This window comes from Phocoena sinus, chromosome 1 (assembly GCF_008692025.1).
Source record: "Phocoena sinus isolate mPhoSin1 chromosome 1, mPhoSin1.pri, whole genome shotgun sequence".
Classification (NCBI taxonomy): domain Eukaryota; kingdom Metazoa; phylum Chordata; class Mammalia; order Artiodactyla; family Phocoenidae; genus Phocoena; species Phocoena sinus.
Genome location: NC_045763.1, coordinates 121,332,734 through 121,350,295, shown reverse-complemented (window position 1 = coordinate 121,350,295; position 17,562 = coordinate 121,332,734).

Here is a 17,562-nt window from a genome sequence, read left to right as displayed (position 1 = left end):
GGTTGGAAGATTCATTATTACCTTAATTAAAATGCCACTAGGCATTTTGGTAGAATTTGACAAATATTACTTTTATTTAGAAATGAAAAGGACTAAGAATAGCCAACACAACTTTGAAAAAGAATAAAGTTAGAGGAGGAGCCCTGTGTGATCTTTACTACCTGGGATTTATCATAAAGACTCAATAACAAACACAGTGTTTTGTTGATATAAAAAGAGGCACATAATAGAAAGTCCTGAACTCAATCCACACCTATATGGCCAACTGATTATCAACAAAAGTGAAAAGATAATTTAATGGAAAAATGTTTCTTTAAACAAATGATGTTGTGCCAATAGGATATCCATATGCGAACAATGAACCTTGACACATACTTCACCATATACAACAACTATCTCAAAATGGAATATTTACCCAAGTGTAAAATCCAAAACTTTAAATCTTCTAGAAGAGAATATAGAAGAAAACTTTGGGTTAGGCAAATATTTATCAGATATATCTCCAAAGCACAAGCTAAGAAAAGACACATTGATAAATTAGATTTTATAAAAACAAATAATAATATTAAAAGGTCTACTCTTAGAAAGATATTATTAGTGGAATTAACAAAAAAAGTCATAGACTGAGGGAAAATATCATGTCCATGATAAAGGACATATCCATAATATATATTTATGAACTCTTATAAATAAAAAATAATAAACCAATAATAATAAAAACTCAAACAACTCAATAAAAGAAATGTGCAAAAAGTTTGAGTGAACACTTCAGCAGAGGAGGTACATGGATGAAAAATAAGGGGACTACAAAGTAAAACCACAATGAAATACTGCAACTTCCCTATTAAAATGGCTAAAATGAAAAAGAATGCCTATGTGTATATTATGTGTTGGTGAAGCTATGAGGGAACTGGAACTCTCATACACTGCTGGTGAAAATGTAAAATGGTACAACCATTTTGGGAAAAAAATGGCAAACTTGAGCAAAAATCTATCATAGAGGCCAGCCATTTCATTCCTAAGTATTTGCTCCGAAGCAACAAAAGCATATGTTAATACAAAGACTTGTGCATAGATTTTCATAACAGTTTTATTTATATGAGCTTCAAACAGGAAACATTCCAGATAGCCATCAACAGGGGACTGCATAAACAAATTGTGGTACATTCATGAAATAGAATATTATTCAGCAATAAAAGGAATGGGATATTGACACATGCTACAACATGAAAGAGTTTCAAATTATGCTGAGTGAGACAAAAAGAGCACAACCGTATAATTACCTTTATATACAATTCTAGAAAATGCAAGGTATCCTATGTGATAGAAAGTAGATAAATGGTTTCCTGGGGGTGGGAGCAAGGGGTAGCAGTGGAGAGGAGCTCACAGGAAGGATTCCAAAAGGGCATGAGAAAACTTCTGATCTGATGGTTGTATTCATTGTCTCGATTTGATGACAGTTTCATGGGTGTATACAAATGTCAAAAGTTATCAGATTATACACTTTTAATATCTGTGTAATTATACCTCAGTAAAGCTATTTAAGTAACAGCAATGAGAGAGAGAGAGGTAAAGAGATTGAAATAGAGAAAGAGAGAGTGAGGGGGAGAGAGAGAGATTCCGCATATAAAATTCTTTTTTGGTTAGGTAAAGCCAAATGTGGGAATTCTCACACATTAATAAATGTTATTACTGCTAAATGTACTTTGTTCATTATTTCAGTGGCTTTCTAGTAATACAGAATTTCCAGAGAAATGTCCATAAATATGTGGAACCAAGACTTCTGTACAATCAAACCTCGGAGTCCATTCAAACAAACACCCACACATTAAAAGGTTAAATTAACAATGACATTCTCTTTTCCAATCCTTGAATTCCATAATTCTTTAGTTAAAATTGTGGGCATGCTGCTTCAACATAAAATTTAAAAAGTGTTCATTCTATAAGGCATAATAATATATCCCTTTCTGAGATTTTTCTTTAATGGGGCAGCACCTACCCAAATACTCTGTCTTCTTAGTTCTCAACATTATTCTTAGATCCCAGGGGCTTTTTTCACTTCTTTTTCATTGCTGTTCTCTTACCCCATGAATTTATCTTCAGATCTTCACTTTATTTTACCTTTTCTGTCTTTCCCTTGATTCTGATGATCAGCACTTTAAATTCTTCCAGGTCATTTGAGGAATTTTACCTTAAAACTTTATGCCTTTGGGAATTTGGCTGTCTTAGCTATCTCTAGTCATCCTAGGTGTATAGAAGTCAGGGACACAGCAAAAGAGAACTCACCTCAGATGGTTCAAATGGAAAGACTTTAAAGAAAAGACCTCTTTTTGGTTGAGGAGTAAAACAAAAAGGTGTGTTCAGGGGAAACCAGAACCGTAGACATGGAACTGTCTTTAGGGAGTTGAGCAAATAGACAAGAAATACCCTGATCTTATTCCTTCCACCTCCCAATCTCCAGTGAATGCCTCCCATTGCCAACTGGCAAGGGGACATAAGGAATGGTGTCTACAGAGGTCATCCTACTGTAGGTATAAAGCATGGTAGAGAAAGACAAAATGAATCTGGGAGAAAAATATAGCATAGGATGCAAGATAATTCTAATCTTTTTGTCAGTCCATATATATCTCTTATTTTTATTAGATAACTGCTAGGTTGTGAGCTACATAATTTAAAAGGCAGAATTTTGAGAGGCCTTTAAAAAGGAAGCATTTACTTCAACTAATATTTATTGAGCAAATCTATTAAAGTACCATTGTGTGCTGTGGAACAGAGGAATGAATATGGTACATGCTCACGTCTACAGGTGAGGTTACCTTTTGGAAGTGGAGGACAAATTCAGTCCTCTATACAAGGCAAACTTATAAAAAATGTTGAACTTTCAATGAGGCCAAAGATCTTCTGTCTCTGAGGATCAGATTTGCCTTGAGTATCAAAGAACTGCCAAAGTCACCTACTTCCCCTCTTTTCCATTCTAGATGTGTATTTATTCCTTAAACCTTTTCTGAATGCACCTGCCCCTGTGCCAGAGACTGCACTGGTACCTGGGTACACAGTGATGATAAAGACACACAAGGACTGTTCCTATCCTCATGAAGATAACATTCTTGTGGGAAAAAAAAAAAACCAGGTTGAAGTAAATAACTAACTAAAAACATATGTGAGAATGTTTTAGGTGGTCATAGGCTTACGAAGGAAAAATTAGGACTGTATAAAGGAGTAACTGAGAGTGCTTTGAGCAGTCAGGGAAGTTATCTCTGAGATGATGACACTCTGAGCTAATACCTCAGGGAAGATACTGACAATAAGAGGAGTCCAAGGGAAGAGGGGCAGCAGGGAAAAGCCCCTGGAGTGAAACTCACTTTGATCTGGCTGAGGCATGGAAAGGAGGCTGCTGTAGCCAGAATGTGGTGATACAGGAGGAGAGAGAGGCGAATAAGTCTGGAAAGATAGAAGGGAGATAAGTCTCTCAAGAAATTGTAGGCCGGAGTAGAGGCTTTGGATTTTATTCTAAGGACTATGTATTTGAAGTAGGAGAGTGACATAATTTGACAAATTTGCTGAGTGAGAACGATGTCTAGATAAAAAGGGTAAAAGGAATAGGAGGCAGTTACAGTGTTGAGGCAGGAGATAATTGTGGCTTGGACTGGGGCAAAAATAAAGTGGACCGACGTGTATTTGTTGAACCAATAGAATTTCCACAAGTGGAGTTGGGGGCAATGTGAGGGGAAGAGAGCAATCAAGGATGCCTAGACTCTTCTCTTCAGTGTCCCTGACAAATTATCATCTGGCTTTGATTAAACATATTGAATGCTTTTGTTCTCACCATTTTGTGAGGCAATCCATCCAGCCCATTGTAAGGCAACTCTGACAGTCATATTCCTATGAAATGAAGTTTAAATACATAATTAATTTAAACTCAACAAATTTTATGTTTAGTTATTTGTTTCTATAAACTGTTACTGTAACAATTTAAACTTTTTTCTGCAGGTGCCTCAATGTTTGCACACAAAGCTCTAAAGAGCCACATGAAGCCCCATGGCAGTGGGTTGAAGCATCCCTACACTTGCCCTCATCTCAATGGGGTTCAAGTGAGGGGACTTTGACATTTTCACCGTAATGATCTCCTTTGACCCTGTCTGTGAGTCCTCCTTGTAGGAAATTGCTTCCTTTGTAAGAGGGAAGAGGTGATTGAAGAAGTTTCTCTTTACTTGCAGTAGTCAGACTAAACCAACACTGAGGGACAATTCTTTGCATTTTGTGAAAAGGTGATACATAATACATAAAGGGAAGTAAAGAAGCATAATATAAAAATAACAATAAAAATAATATCTATCAAAGTTATAAAATCCAATATGGGTTTGTTTTGTGCACAGGAAAGAATATTCAATATTTCACCTGATGATTGGGAAAATATGTAATTTTATGATTGTTCTAGTAAAGTAGATTGTAGTGAAGCTATAATGCAAGCCATAGTGAGAACTTACATTTATGCCATGCCTTTCATCACAAAACACTTTTAGGAAACTGTATGTATTAACTCAAAAGCATATGGTAATGCATAGTCAAGATGTATGCTATAGACTGAATGTTTGTGTACCCTCCAAATTCATTCATATGTGACAGCGTTAGGAGGAGGGGGGCCTTTGGGAGATGATTAAGTCATGAGGCTGGAGCCTCATGAATGGGATTAGTGACTTTATAAAAGAGATCCCAGAGAGCTACCTTGCCCCTTCAGCGGTGAGGATACAGCAAGAGAAGACAGCCATCTATGAACCAGGAATCAGGCTCTTATCAGACAGCAAATCTACTGGTACCTTGATTTGGACTTCTCAGCCTCCAGAACTGTGAAAAATAAATATCTGTTGTTTATAAATCACCTAGTCCGTGGTATTTTGTTATAGGAGATGGAACGGATGCAGAAGGTACGTATAAGAATGATCAGCACACAGATTGCTCCTTCACCAACGTGAGTCAGCTTTGCCTTATGTAAGGTGGAGGGTCTCGAACAACAATGGACATGACGTTGCTTACTGTCTGCTATACATTTGTTAACAGTCAGCCAGCTTGCTTTGAGTTATCCACTTTCTAAGGGAGGGGGGAATAAGTGATGCAAACTCATGCAGGGCTTATTTAATGTGCTTTATGAAACCAGAGTATTATTCATAGACATTTCATGGATGGGCATACATCTGGGGAGAGGGAATAAAACAGTTCCAATGAGCAGCTTGAGTAAATGGGAATTCCCTGGAAATGAGGATTCTCTGGCTAGAGCAATGGAGTCTCAGACAAGCAAAGATGGGCAGCACTGATTGGCTCACGCTCTTCTGGTTCTTGTATTTGTGTGGAAATAAGGAGTGGTGCATAGAGCAAGCACAGAAATTGCATGTAAAAAACATTTTATTTCGCCAGGAACTGAGATGATCATTTAAGCTATGACTATATGAGAAAAAAGAGCAGTGGGTTGGGAGAAAATGTTGATTCTGTGGTTTTGGCTTGTTGAAATGCCCTTTTGAATCATCGAGGTCACATGGTCTACTGTGTGACATTTGCTTACTTATCATGGCTTCACCAAGAATGGGCAGATGAGGTAGTTACACACAAACCTAATTCCGGTCTCTTGTGACTAAAATTCACCCTCCAGGCTTAGCTCCTCTTAGCAAATGGAACATAAGGCTAGTTTTCCTGACTCTCCTCAACCTTTATTGATACTGTATAGAATTAGAAACCAGAATCTAATAAGACTCTTTATTGAATAGTTTGTGTAATATTGAACCATTGCTTCATCAAAACACATCCTCCCTCCTCAGCAGCATCATTTTTGTTGGCCAGTAGCCAATTTGGTTTTTATCTTAATGAAATTGGAGCAATGCTGGTTGCTTTCTCAGCTGTGCTTGGTAAGGTTCTGTTCACATCACATCTCTCACTACTTACAGCTCCACTCTCATTTCCCGGCACCTTCTGCCTTTGTATGTGCGATGGAGTCTGCCCATTCAGAAAAATCAGGCAAAAATCTCCTTCCCAATCGAACACAATCATCTGTAATTCTCAAATCACCAGTCTTGAAAAAGGCAGGAAAGTGCTATTCTCTGTGAGTTTGGCAATCCAGAGGAGGGGACCTACCTCCTAAAAACTTCTACTGTGAAGTCCTTCATTCCTTTATTAAGAGGAAATGGATAATACAAGTATTAAAAGTGTCCTTGTCTCTTTAGACATATGTACCTAAATATTTTCAGATGAAATACTCTAATTTCTGGGGTTTATTTCAAAATAGTCTTGAGATAAGGGGTGGTGGTGGTGGGAGGTATAGCTGTAAGAAGACTGGCTATGTATTGACACTTGATGGATCTGGATTTCGGATAAATCAGGTTCATTATTCTATTGTCTCTACATTTGTAGATATTTAAATATTTCATAATATTTCATAAAATATTTCATAAATATTTCATAATAAACATTTTAAAAAAAAATGTAAGTATTCTGGTGGAGTTGGGAGCAGAGCTAAATATTTACTTAAAATTACACAAAGGCAGATTTGACAAATAAGCTGTACAGTAACACCATCAGCCTCCAAACCCATCAGAAGCATTGCTAGTGAATTGATTAATCACAGCAGACTCTTCCTCACACCCTGCCTAGTAAGGTGTTGAGAAGGATTCTGAGGCAGCCTTCAGGCAGACACTACATGAATTGATTACAGTTGACAAATAAAATGATAACCAGTGGTTTCCCCTATACTAATATGTAAATAAACAAGAATAATTCCTGTAATTCCCCAAGAAGTAGTAGTGGTGGTACTGGGTGCCTGAGGAAGGTAGAAGAGAGAAATGGGAACATGAAGAAAAGTAATAAATACAGAGGAAGAACCTGAGATCACTAAAGAGAAACTGAAGACAATATCCTGAAAAATGACTCCTAGGATTGGCATAATCAAAGGGTTTTAGGGCCTTATGCACAATGATCCCTCACTGTGCCTGAAAGACTGGAGGTCACTTAGTAGTTTAATTCTTCAGAACGGACATCTTAGCCTCTTTATTCTCTTTTTCTGCATAATTTATAGTATTCCCAACTATTTTGATGAGTTATTTTTGATGAACTAATATTTGTCACCTGAAGAGAAGAAATAGATAGGGAAAAGTAAATAAATCTTTATGGGGCCCTGGCTATAAGTCAGACACAAGTCCTGGAGTTGTATATACAATGTACCATCTCATGAAAATTTAGAGCATCTTAAAATCACTGAGTGTTTTCAAGGTGTGTGGACTGAATCTTCATTTATTTGGCTTTTACTCCAGCAAATTTAGTTTAAATGTATAATGACAAAGAGGAAGAGCTATATGTAGGCTATATATTTTTCTCCATATAACATATAAACCTAATCAGAGCACAGCCTCATAGCAACATTTAATAAAATGGTAATCTACCGTCAGAAACCTTGAAGAATAACATACATCTTTAGTCTAGATCTCTGTAAAAGTGTCAAGCAGGGCCACCTACAATATATAAAACAGAAATATTTTTTAAAAATTTCTCTTTTAACACATCTTCTTCTTTGAAAGGCTTTATTATTCTCCCCACCTCCCTTATTCCCTACCTCCATCCTCACTGTCTGTCCACTTTTTCCAACTCCATGCTGTACCTTCGAAGGCTATGTTTTGACACATGGCCTCGCTTGCTGGGAACAGCCCTTTGGGAAATGTGGTCTGATCTTCATCATGACAGCTTTTATCGTAAGCAACTGCACTATAATTCTGGTGGGGAAAATTCCATGACTTGTTAAAAATGTAACTTTCTTGTTCCAGAAGTGTTGCTATCATTCCTGTTACCCAAAGTCATCAAGAGTTAATGACTGTCTGGGGTCTTCTTTCTGGAGAGCTAGAACAGTGAAGAGGGGCAGAAAGGGCTAGGACACACTGCTACACTGTGGTGCAGGAGCGAGGTATGGAAGTGGATGGAGCCGACCTATATCTGCTGCTCAGAGCTAAAGTCTAAATCCTGAAAAGGGTAGGGGCCGACATCTAGTCTGGGCATCAAGGAGAAAGTGTTGTTCACTTAAGTAGGGCAGGGGCAGTTTAGGAAGCCAAAGATAAGTCAAAACATTGTATTCAAGGGTATGGAGAAAGAGCTGAAACACGTTCCCTAAAATAGGAAAGCCCCAGAAAACACATAAAGTAATAGTGCACATTTTGGTGGTAGTATCTAGGAGCTTTGAGGCAATGGTTTTGTGTATGTGTGTGTGTGTGTGTGTGTGTGTGTGCGTGTGTGTGTGTGTGTGTGTTGGTAGTATGCTATAGATGACAGTATTAATCTAGGACCTAGGACCATATTTACCATGTTTTGGACCTAGGAGCTGAACCCGGCATTCTTTGCCTTAATTCCCTGGGCCATTTTCAGGTTGGGACTGGCTCCTTTGGCATCAATATGTCCACATTCTGTTCCCCCGAAGCACCAAGAATTAGTGACTACACCCATGAAAAAGAATGCTTTTCAAGCTTAAGAGCAGCTGAGAATTTTTATGCAACATTTTATTGAATATGTTGTGAATCATGAGTGAGTGATTGTATTATAATTTAGGATCTTAAAATATGGCTAAGAAGGCCTGTTGCAGCTATGTTTATGTATAGAGGTGATTGATTAACTAGTACTGGGAGCATTTCCATTATACTATTTCAAACGAGAATTTTAATTATAAGTCTTTGATTGTATCACAAGGGTCTTCCCTGTGATATTTGTTTTTAGTACCCCTATTTTCATGTCGATGTGCCTTTCAGAAATAATACAAGATTTCATAACTTTAACTTAGCTCTCCTTTGCTTGCCATTTGGTTTTCCCAGGGTGTTGAGAATTAAAATTCTATACTGAGGTGTTCAAAAGCCTGATACAAAGCATTGCAATATACAATGTCACTTAAAATAAGTACAACTTTTTTTTTAACAACTGCAAGTGCTACTTAAATGCCAAGATTACAAATAGTAATATTTATACTAAACAATCTTAAGTTGCAGCCTGGATTTTCTGGAAGCAGACATGAGATGAAATTTAGCATTTTATTAGGGATCAATACTTGTGGAAGGAAGAGGGAGGAAGCAGTCTTGGTTAAAGGAAGAAGGAAAGCTATGACACAGGCCCAACAAAGCCCCTCAACTCTGACAGTGAGTTACAGAGTCAGTATTGCCCAAGAAAGTGTCCCAGAGTTGTGCTGATAAACATTTAACAACTAGCTCTCTGGGAAAAAAAAATTTCCTGATTTGTAGTATTTGCCAATGTCCATCACATAAATTCCCCTACCATAGCTGACTTCAAGCTACCGATGTGATGTCATTAAGTGGGGAATGGGGAAGAAATACACACAATCTATTCTTGTGAGATGGTACCAGCCAACCACTCACCACATAAGACCAAAATAGCCAAAACTTTATACCTCTGCTTTGCTCAGTTTCTGGATATGGGTTGCTTTGTGAAGGTCATGATCTTGGGTAAATACATTTTCTATAATTGAGACAGAACCTGAAGGAACTTTTGACTGCACTCCTTGCAGGGGGGTAACAAGAACTTCTTTGCAGAGGAATTTGAGTTATTCATCTCTCTGTCTACTACATTCCATTTCTTGTACCACTCAGATCCACTTTTCCATATAATAGCACTTTATCTTATAATTCAATGGGACCCTTATTGTACCCCCAGAAAGAAGTGTGCCACTTTTGAGGACCAGGAAATATAGCTCAGACTCGTAGGTATTTGAAACACAAAATCCAGCAAATTATTCTCTGTGATGGTGAGACCATTGATGTCTCAACCCCTTGATTCCTGGAACTATACATTTTTCTTACTGGGGGCACACCGTATACTATTTCCTGGTTGATGGCATTACATCCTTGAGAAGAGGGGTTGGCAAACTTCTTCTGTAAAGAGCCAGATAGTAATTATTTTAGAATTTGTGGGCCATATGGTTTCAGTGACAACAACTCAAGTCTGCCCTTGTAGTGCAAGAGCAGTCATAGACAATATGTGTAGGAATAAGGATGGCTGTGTTCCAATAAAACTTTTATTTACAAAAACAGGTGGCAGACTGAATTTGCCAACCTATGCTTAAAATAATAGCCTCTCCACTGGAGCTGGAGCTGGAGCTGGAGCTGGAGCTGTGCCTCCGTAGGCCATTCCAGCACATGAGGCCAGCTGCTTCTGACATTATGGTATGTCAAATGACCACTGGATCTCATGTTCTGTGCATACAATGAGGACACAGTGTGAAGTGGGTCTCAGGCTTGGCCACTCTGTAAAATAGTGGTGCTGGCTGAAGCTCTGTGAACAAGAAAGGGAAACCCATATGGGAAATGAGTCCCTATGAAGATAAACTGCTGGCCTTTTCAGGATATATGGGACCCAATGTTGTCTACTTGTCATCAAGTGGCCAGATGGTATCTTAGAGAAATTGAACCATGCTGGGGGTTGAGTACTGGTCTCTACTGCTGTCATTTTGAATCTCCAGTGGCAGCAGTAGCTAGAACAGCTTTTGTCGTTAGGAATTCATATAGTTGAGCCCATGCATAGCCTCCATCTCTGTCACCATGGCCACTTTTTTCATGTGTCCACTATGTAAAGTCATCTGATATACTTGCTTATTTAGTGCTTCTGTGGTGAATGCTTTTTAGTGGGTGTTAACACGTGTTTGAAGGACATTCACACTTTATACCCAGTCCAATATCTTCTTTCGTATGTCTGTATCCAAGATTTCTTTGTCCCCATTATTTCAATCTGTTTCCTTCTAGGCTCCTTTCCATCTGGTCAGTTAGTTATTCACCACTGCTTGTGAAGTCTAATGTGGGCCCACCTCTGTTTCAGCACAAAGTGTATGAACAGGGACACTGCCCCAAGCTTGGACTTCTTTTCCTCATTTAGGAATCCCCACAGAGCTCTAGATGCAAGCTGAGGAAGGGGCACTGGTACAACAGTGGTGGATACTAAGGGGACTATCGGCTATATGCTTATGCAGCTTACTTATGCCCTCTGGTCCTACTTAATCTCAGTCTTAGAGCCAACACTCCATCCTACAGTGGATTACTGCCAGATCCACTGATCTCATAACTTGGTGGGTCTGATAGGACCCAACTCATGATGGGAAGTTCCAACTGCATGGTCGCTCATGTCTCACGGGCAGGCTTCTGTTCTACCAGGGCTGAGAAACATGACGGGAGTTGTTTTTAAATGGTGCGTAATTCTCTTCAGCAGATGGCAATGTCCTGCTTCAGAATCCCAGGGTGCAATGTGATTCTCCCACAAACTCCGTGTAGCCTCTTTTCCCATCACTGATATTTCGGACACCAGAGGAGCATAGTCCAAGTGGTAAGACCATTGGTACCACAGTTTGGATCTTCAAAAGAGCTGTCTCCTATTTCAGGCCTTCAGGCCTCACTCAAAGCTGACAGCCTTTCGCCTCTCTCTGTATAAGGGGCAAAGCCATATTCCTAGGTGTGGAATATGCAGCCCCCAGGACATGAGAGAATTATGCTTCATTCTTTATGGTAATAAGTGCAAGATGCGATAATTTGTCTTTACTTTGAAGAGGATGTCCTGGCACAGCTCTAATGACTGGACCACTACAGATCTTACAGATGTATTTGGTCTCTGAATCATTCTGTGGAAGGGTATGTATGTGTGCCTTCCTAAGGCCTCCAGTGTTCTGACCAGCTCTTGCTTATCCGGGCCAATCAACATAATGTTGTGAATGTAGATCAACGTGATTTTTTGTGGAATGTCTAAATGCTCCAGGTGTCTTTGAACTATATCATGACAGAAGGAAGGAGAGTTAACATAGCTTAAGAACAGAACTCTAAATGTATAACACTGTCCATTCCGTGTGAATGCAAACTGTTTAAAATCCTCTTTTCTAGTTAAGAAAGAAAAGACTATATTCACCAAATTAATAGTTACATAAAATGTATCCAAGTTTGTAATAATCTGCTTCAGAAGACTAGGTGATCTGTGACATAAGATGGATATCAAGACGTACTGCCCCAGATAGAACCCCCTTTAAGGAAGGCCTTGCAGCTCATCTGGATCTGTGTTGGGCCTGATACGGTAAGGGAAGGGACTTTGCCTCAAATTACATAACTGAGCTGACAGATACTCACAATACGCCTAGGACTGGATGCTCAGGGTGCTACATCCAGAGTCCCAGAACATGAAATGCTGTGGAAAATAATTTACTGATCTGGGAGCTCTTTCTTGACATACAGGATTTAGTATCCTGGCAAGAATCTAAAGAAATTGTGTAAACTTGGTACTGATATGTCTCCTAGAAGCATTGAAAAAGTCATGGCTCACCCTGAACAAAGTTGAAATGCTGCAATTAACATTGCAGATTGCGGAGATGGGAGTCAAATGTTCAAGGAAGTAAGTATGCTGGAATGAATACACTGTAAACAGCTGGAAGAAACACCAAATGGTTATGTTTCCATGGAAAACCCCAGAGGACAGACCACCTATCAAAAGTCATAAGGAACGCACGGTAAGAGGGTCTCCAGAATCGTAAGAGGTCCATAATTACGTCTGTAGGTCCACCTCTTTCTAGTTGCCTGATCTTGAATGTCTAACAACTTTTCTGAGCTTCAGTTTCCTCATCTGTAAAATAGAACTAAATAGTACCTCATAGGGCTTTTGTGACAATTAACTGAAATGTTATTTGTAACATTCTCAGCATAGTCCTTAACGCATAGTAATAATAGCAGTTACTTTTAAGTGTTAAAATAGGGCTCATTTAAGGTATCTTGGAGAAACAACATGGAGACCCTATGTCTAAACCTGCCCAGAATGAAGTTCCTGTTCCTAGTCAATGATTCATAGCGGTGTCTTACACCACCTCCTTGCTCCTAAGTCCAAGGCATATATTCATTCAGAGTACTCTATTTCCCAAGGGACACTTGATGAACATTTGGTTCAAGTCAGGAAAATAAATCCCCTTGGGACCTGTACTAGAATTGAGAAAAGGGAATGTTCTTTTCAATAGATTTTTTTGCTCTTAACAACTACCTGATCATCTTTGTCAACATTTGGAAAGAAACCACCTGAGAATGAAGCAACACAGAGGAAATCAGAGTCCAGAGATTGGGGGTAATGCAGAGAAGTAGGAACAGGGGGACACAGATTAATAGACACCTTTTTAACTCTTGGATCTAGCCATATCTGTCCAGATTCTCCTCTGGAATATTACAATTATATGGATCAATATCCATCCCTACCACTTTTTAAAACTTGAAATATAGTTGATTTACAATGTTGTGTTAGTTTTAGGTATACAGCAAAGTGATTCAGTTATACACACACACACACATATATATATATATATATATACATTTTCAGATTCTTTTCCACTATATGTTATTACAAATTATTGAGTATAATTCCCTGTGCTATAGAGTAAGTCCTTGTTGGTTATCTATTTTATATATAGTAGTATGTATATGTTAATCCCAACCTCCTAATTTATCCCTCCTTCCTTCTACTTTCATAGCCATAAATTTTTTCTGTGGGCTATGGGTCTATTTCTGTTTTGTATATAAGTTCATTTGTATCATTTTTTTTTAGATTCCACATATAAGTGATACTGTGATATTTGTCTTTCTCTGTCTGGCTTACTTCACTAAGTATGATGATCTCTAGGTTCATCCATATTACTGCAAATGGCATTATTTCATTCCTTCTTATGGCTGAGTAATATTCCATTGTGTATATGTGCCACTTCTTCTTTATCCATTCATCTGTCGATGGATATTTAGGTTGCTTCCATGTCTTGGCTATTGTAAATAGTTTTAGAGAGCTAGTTTTAGTTTTGTTTCCATTGCTTGTAGCTGAAGAATTCCTGACTTATAGAGCTAGACAACCTAGTCTTTGGTGGTCAGAGAAAGCTTCTCAGGGGAAGTGAATCTAAATGGACACTTAAAGAATGAATAGAGACTGACCTGGCCAAGTGAGTTAGGAGGAAGGATCAGTTAAAATGGCATAGATGAGTTCTCTCTTAGCCTATTCACCCTTCTTTGATAGATTCAGTTATAACAGTTTGGTAATCTGCATTTTGCAGCACATTGCAGATTATAGAGAGCAAATTGAAAGGGGAAGAGGGCATTACAAATTTCAGACTTACTGACAGAGTGGCAGGTGACCTTAATGTGGATGGTATTGGTGGAGTAGTGGGGGTGTCAGCCTAATAGCGAGGTACTATCAAAGAATGCATAAAGCAAAACTCTTAAGAAAAATAAGTCATCACATGCGCTGCACTTAGAGTGGAAGCAGCGAGTCCATAAGCAGTTCTTGGCAACAATAACAGAATCAACTATGGTGTACTGAGCTTTTACTACATTCCAGGTACTGTGTTAAGTTCTTCTCACTAATCATCTAATTTTATCCTAAGAACAACTCTAAAAGATAAGTGTTATAATCTTGTGCATCATTACTTATTTTTCTGTCTACTGGATCATTTATATCAGCGTACAAATATAGTACACGTCTCATTTTAAATAATGGGAGGAAAGATTTTCCTTAACTCTGATGCCTCTCCAGCTTTCACCTAATTCCTTTGATCTTCTTTCCTGATCCTCTTTCCATTTAAAGAGTTGTCTATAATTCAATGACTCCAAGTCTTCTCTGATTCCCTCTTTTTTTAAATTGAGATTTAATTAACGTTCCATAAAATGCACAGCTCTCAAGTGTACAGTTCAGTGAGTTGTGACAAGAGCTTACACACATAGATCTAGTACCCAAAACAAGATATAGAGCATATCCATTACCCAGAGAATTTCCTCTCGCCCTTTTCTAATCACATAATTTTCTTCCCACATGAATTATATGACTGCACCACAATCTGAATATCCATTCTCTTGTTGTTGGATATTTTAGTTTCTTCTAGGTTTTGGCTATTATAAAGAGGCTGCTCTGAGTATTTGTGTATAAGTCTTTGAATGGATGTGTTTCCATTTATTTTGGACATATGTCTTGGGTGGATGTGTTGAGTATTATGGTAAGCATATATTTCCATTTAAAGAAACTGTCAAACAAATGTAGTTCTAACACTTCACATTACAACTAGGATTACATGAGAGTTCCATTTGCTGCACATCCTCACCAATGTTTAGTGTGAGCAGTCTCTTTGATTTTAGCTATTCTAGTGAGTGTGAAATGGTACCTCATTGCAGTTTTGGATTAAATTTCATTCTCTTTTCAATCCACTTATATCAGGCAATTGCCTCCACCAGTTCACTCTGAAATGGTCCTTGTCAAGGTTTCCAATGATCCTCATGTTGTCAAATCAAATGGGAAATCCTTAGTCCCCTTATTATTTTACGTGGTTTATCACCCTAGCTTCTTTGAAGGTTTCCAGCATCTACTCCTCTCCCCTCATTGACTGTTCCTTCTCATTGTCCTTGCTAGTTCCTCAGCATCTCCTGACTTCTAATATTTGATTGCTCCAGAGCTTATTCTTAGACTCTCTTCTCTTTTGTTGGTGATCTCGTCCAGTCTCATGACACTAATTATAAACTTTTTATCTCCCGCTCAGACCTCTCTCCTCTACACCACACACTTGGGTACGCAGTGGCTAGCTTGATATGTTCATTTGGATGAACTTAACATGTTCCAAAAATGAACTCCTGAACTACTAAAATAAATCTTCCCCTCTGTAGTTTTCCCTGTCTAAAATAATGACACTCCATCCACCCAGCTGCCCAAGACCCAAACCCTGGAATCGTCTTCGGCTCTTTTCTTTCTTTTACACCCAACATCAAATTCATTAGTAAATGTGTCTAGAGTCCATCACTCCCCACTACCTCCATCACTACCCTTTCGGTCCAAGCCACCAACATCTCTAACTTAAATTATTGCAGTAGTTTCCTAACTAGCTTTCCCGTTCCCAATCTCATCCACTTAACAATTTCTTTTAAAAACAGCAGCCAGCGTGATCCTCTTGAAATATAATTCATATCATCTCACTCTTTTACTCAAAGTTCTTTATTCATTCAACAATTGTCACCTACCACGTGCCAGCCAGGAAGATACCGGCATGAACAAAAATAAACAAAAATAAACAAGTTGCTTGCTTTATCGGAGCTTGTGGTTTATTAGGAAAGTTGGGTCATAATTACATAGTTAATTTCATAGTATATAATTCTGATGACTGTCACAAGGGATAAGTACAGGGGGCACTGAGAATGTGAAAAAAATAGTGAGGAAGATTACTGGAGGAAATGATATTTAATGTGAAGTCCGAAGGATGGGTAGCACAGTCTGCTCCTGTGAATATATAAGACACCCTATCATTAGAAAGTGGTGGAATGAATATTCAAGACCAGATTAATATGTTTCCAAATCTTGAACTTCTAAGCATCATGTAATATTGTCCTTGATGTTAAACATAATGATCATGCTTTATCAAGATCATAAAGCCCATAGGTAATGGAGCCTGAACGTAAATGCAGAATCAAGGGCTCTTTTTTTTTAAACCCTTGTGCCCTTCAGTTATTTTATGGCAAGACTTACATCTTGAGATGGAGGAGAAGATAATTAATTCATTAAGAACTTATGCTTAGAAAATCAAGCTTAAAAATATGTATGTCATATGGATTAATTATAGTCATAATCACCTTTCTATAGGACATGCTGTATACTACAGGCGCTGTGTTGAACATGCTGCATGAATTATTTTACGTATTTTAATTTCACAACAGGGTTACGCAATAGAGTCTATTACTCCCATTTTGCTGACAAAGAGAGTGAAACTTAGAGAGATAAAATCTTAACCTAAAGTCATACGGCCAGCACATGGCAGAAGGGGGCTTTGAACCAGGTACTTTGGCTCTTGAGTCTGCTGCCTTAATAACTGGGTTATTGTGAATATCTCCATGTTTTCAGTCTGAGAGCTCTCAGGCAACACCAGCTCCGAGTCATCCTTTGAGCTAGCACGAGTTGCAGAAAAGGGGGTGCTACTGATATTTTTTCCTTCTAGTTGTTATCTACTCACCCATGGCCCTCATCCACATCCATCGCCTCCAGAAACTGGTGTGTGTCGATAACGGTTTCAATACCTGCTACATAAATTGCAGAGGCCAGTTGTGGGATTGCAGAACAGGTAGCAGAGTTAGGCAACCTCACGTCGGGGCGTGTGACAGGTGGCTCACATGGGCTCCACGTTCCCCTTTTCAGCCTGCTCATCATAAAACACCTTCTTATTGAAATTCTTATGGGCCTTCTTTAACGATTTTCGTTGCTAATAGAGATTCTAATTTTAGATTTCTCTTTTAGTATTAAGAATAAGCACACACATATTAAAACTGAAAGAATGAACATAATCAACAATAACTAGAAGCTAGTGCATCCCAACTTCTGAGGAATTTCACTTGCAAACAGCTAATTGAAACATTCCTTCAATTTGTGCTGCTCAGTTTTGACAGTGGCTCTGTCCCTTGTCATAAAATCAATGGTCTTTTTTATCCCATCCCTCCTTTCACCGTCTCGCCTCTGACTGTAGGGCCTTCTTTCCCCACTCAGAGTCTTCCTCAGATCATCGGGGTTAAG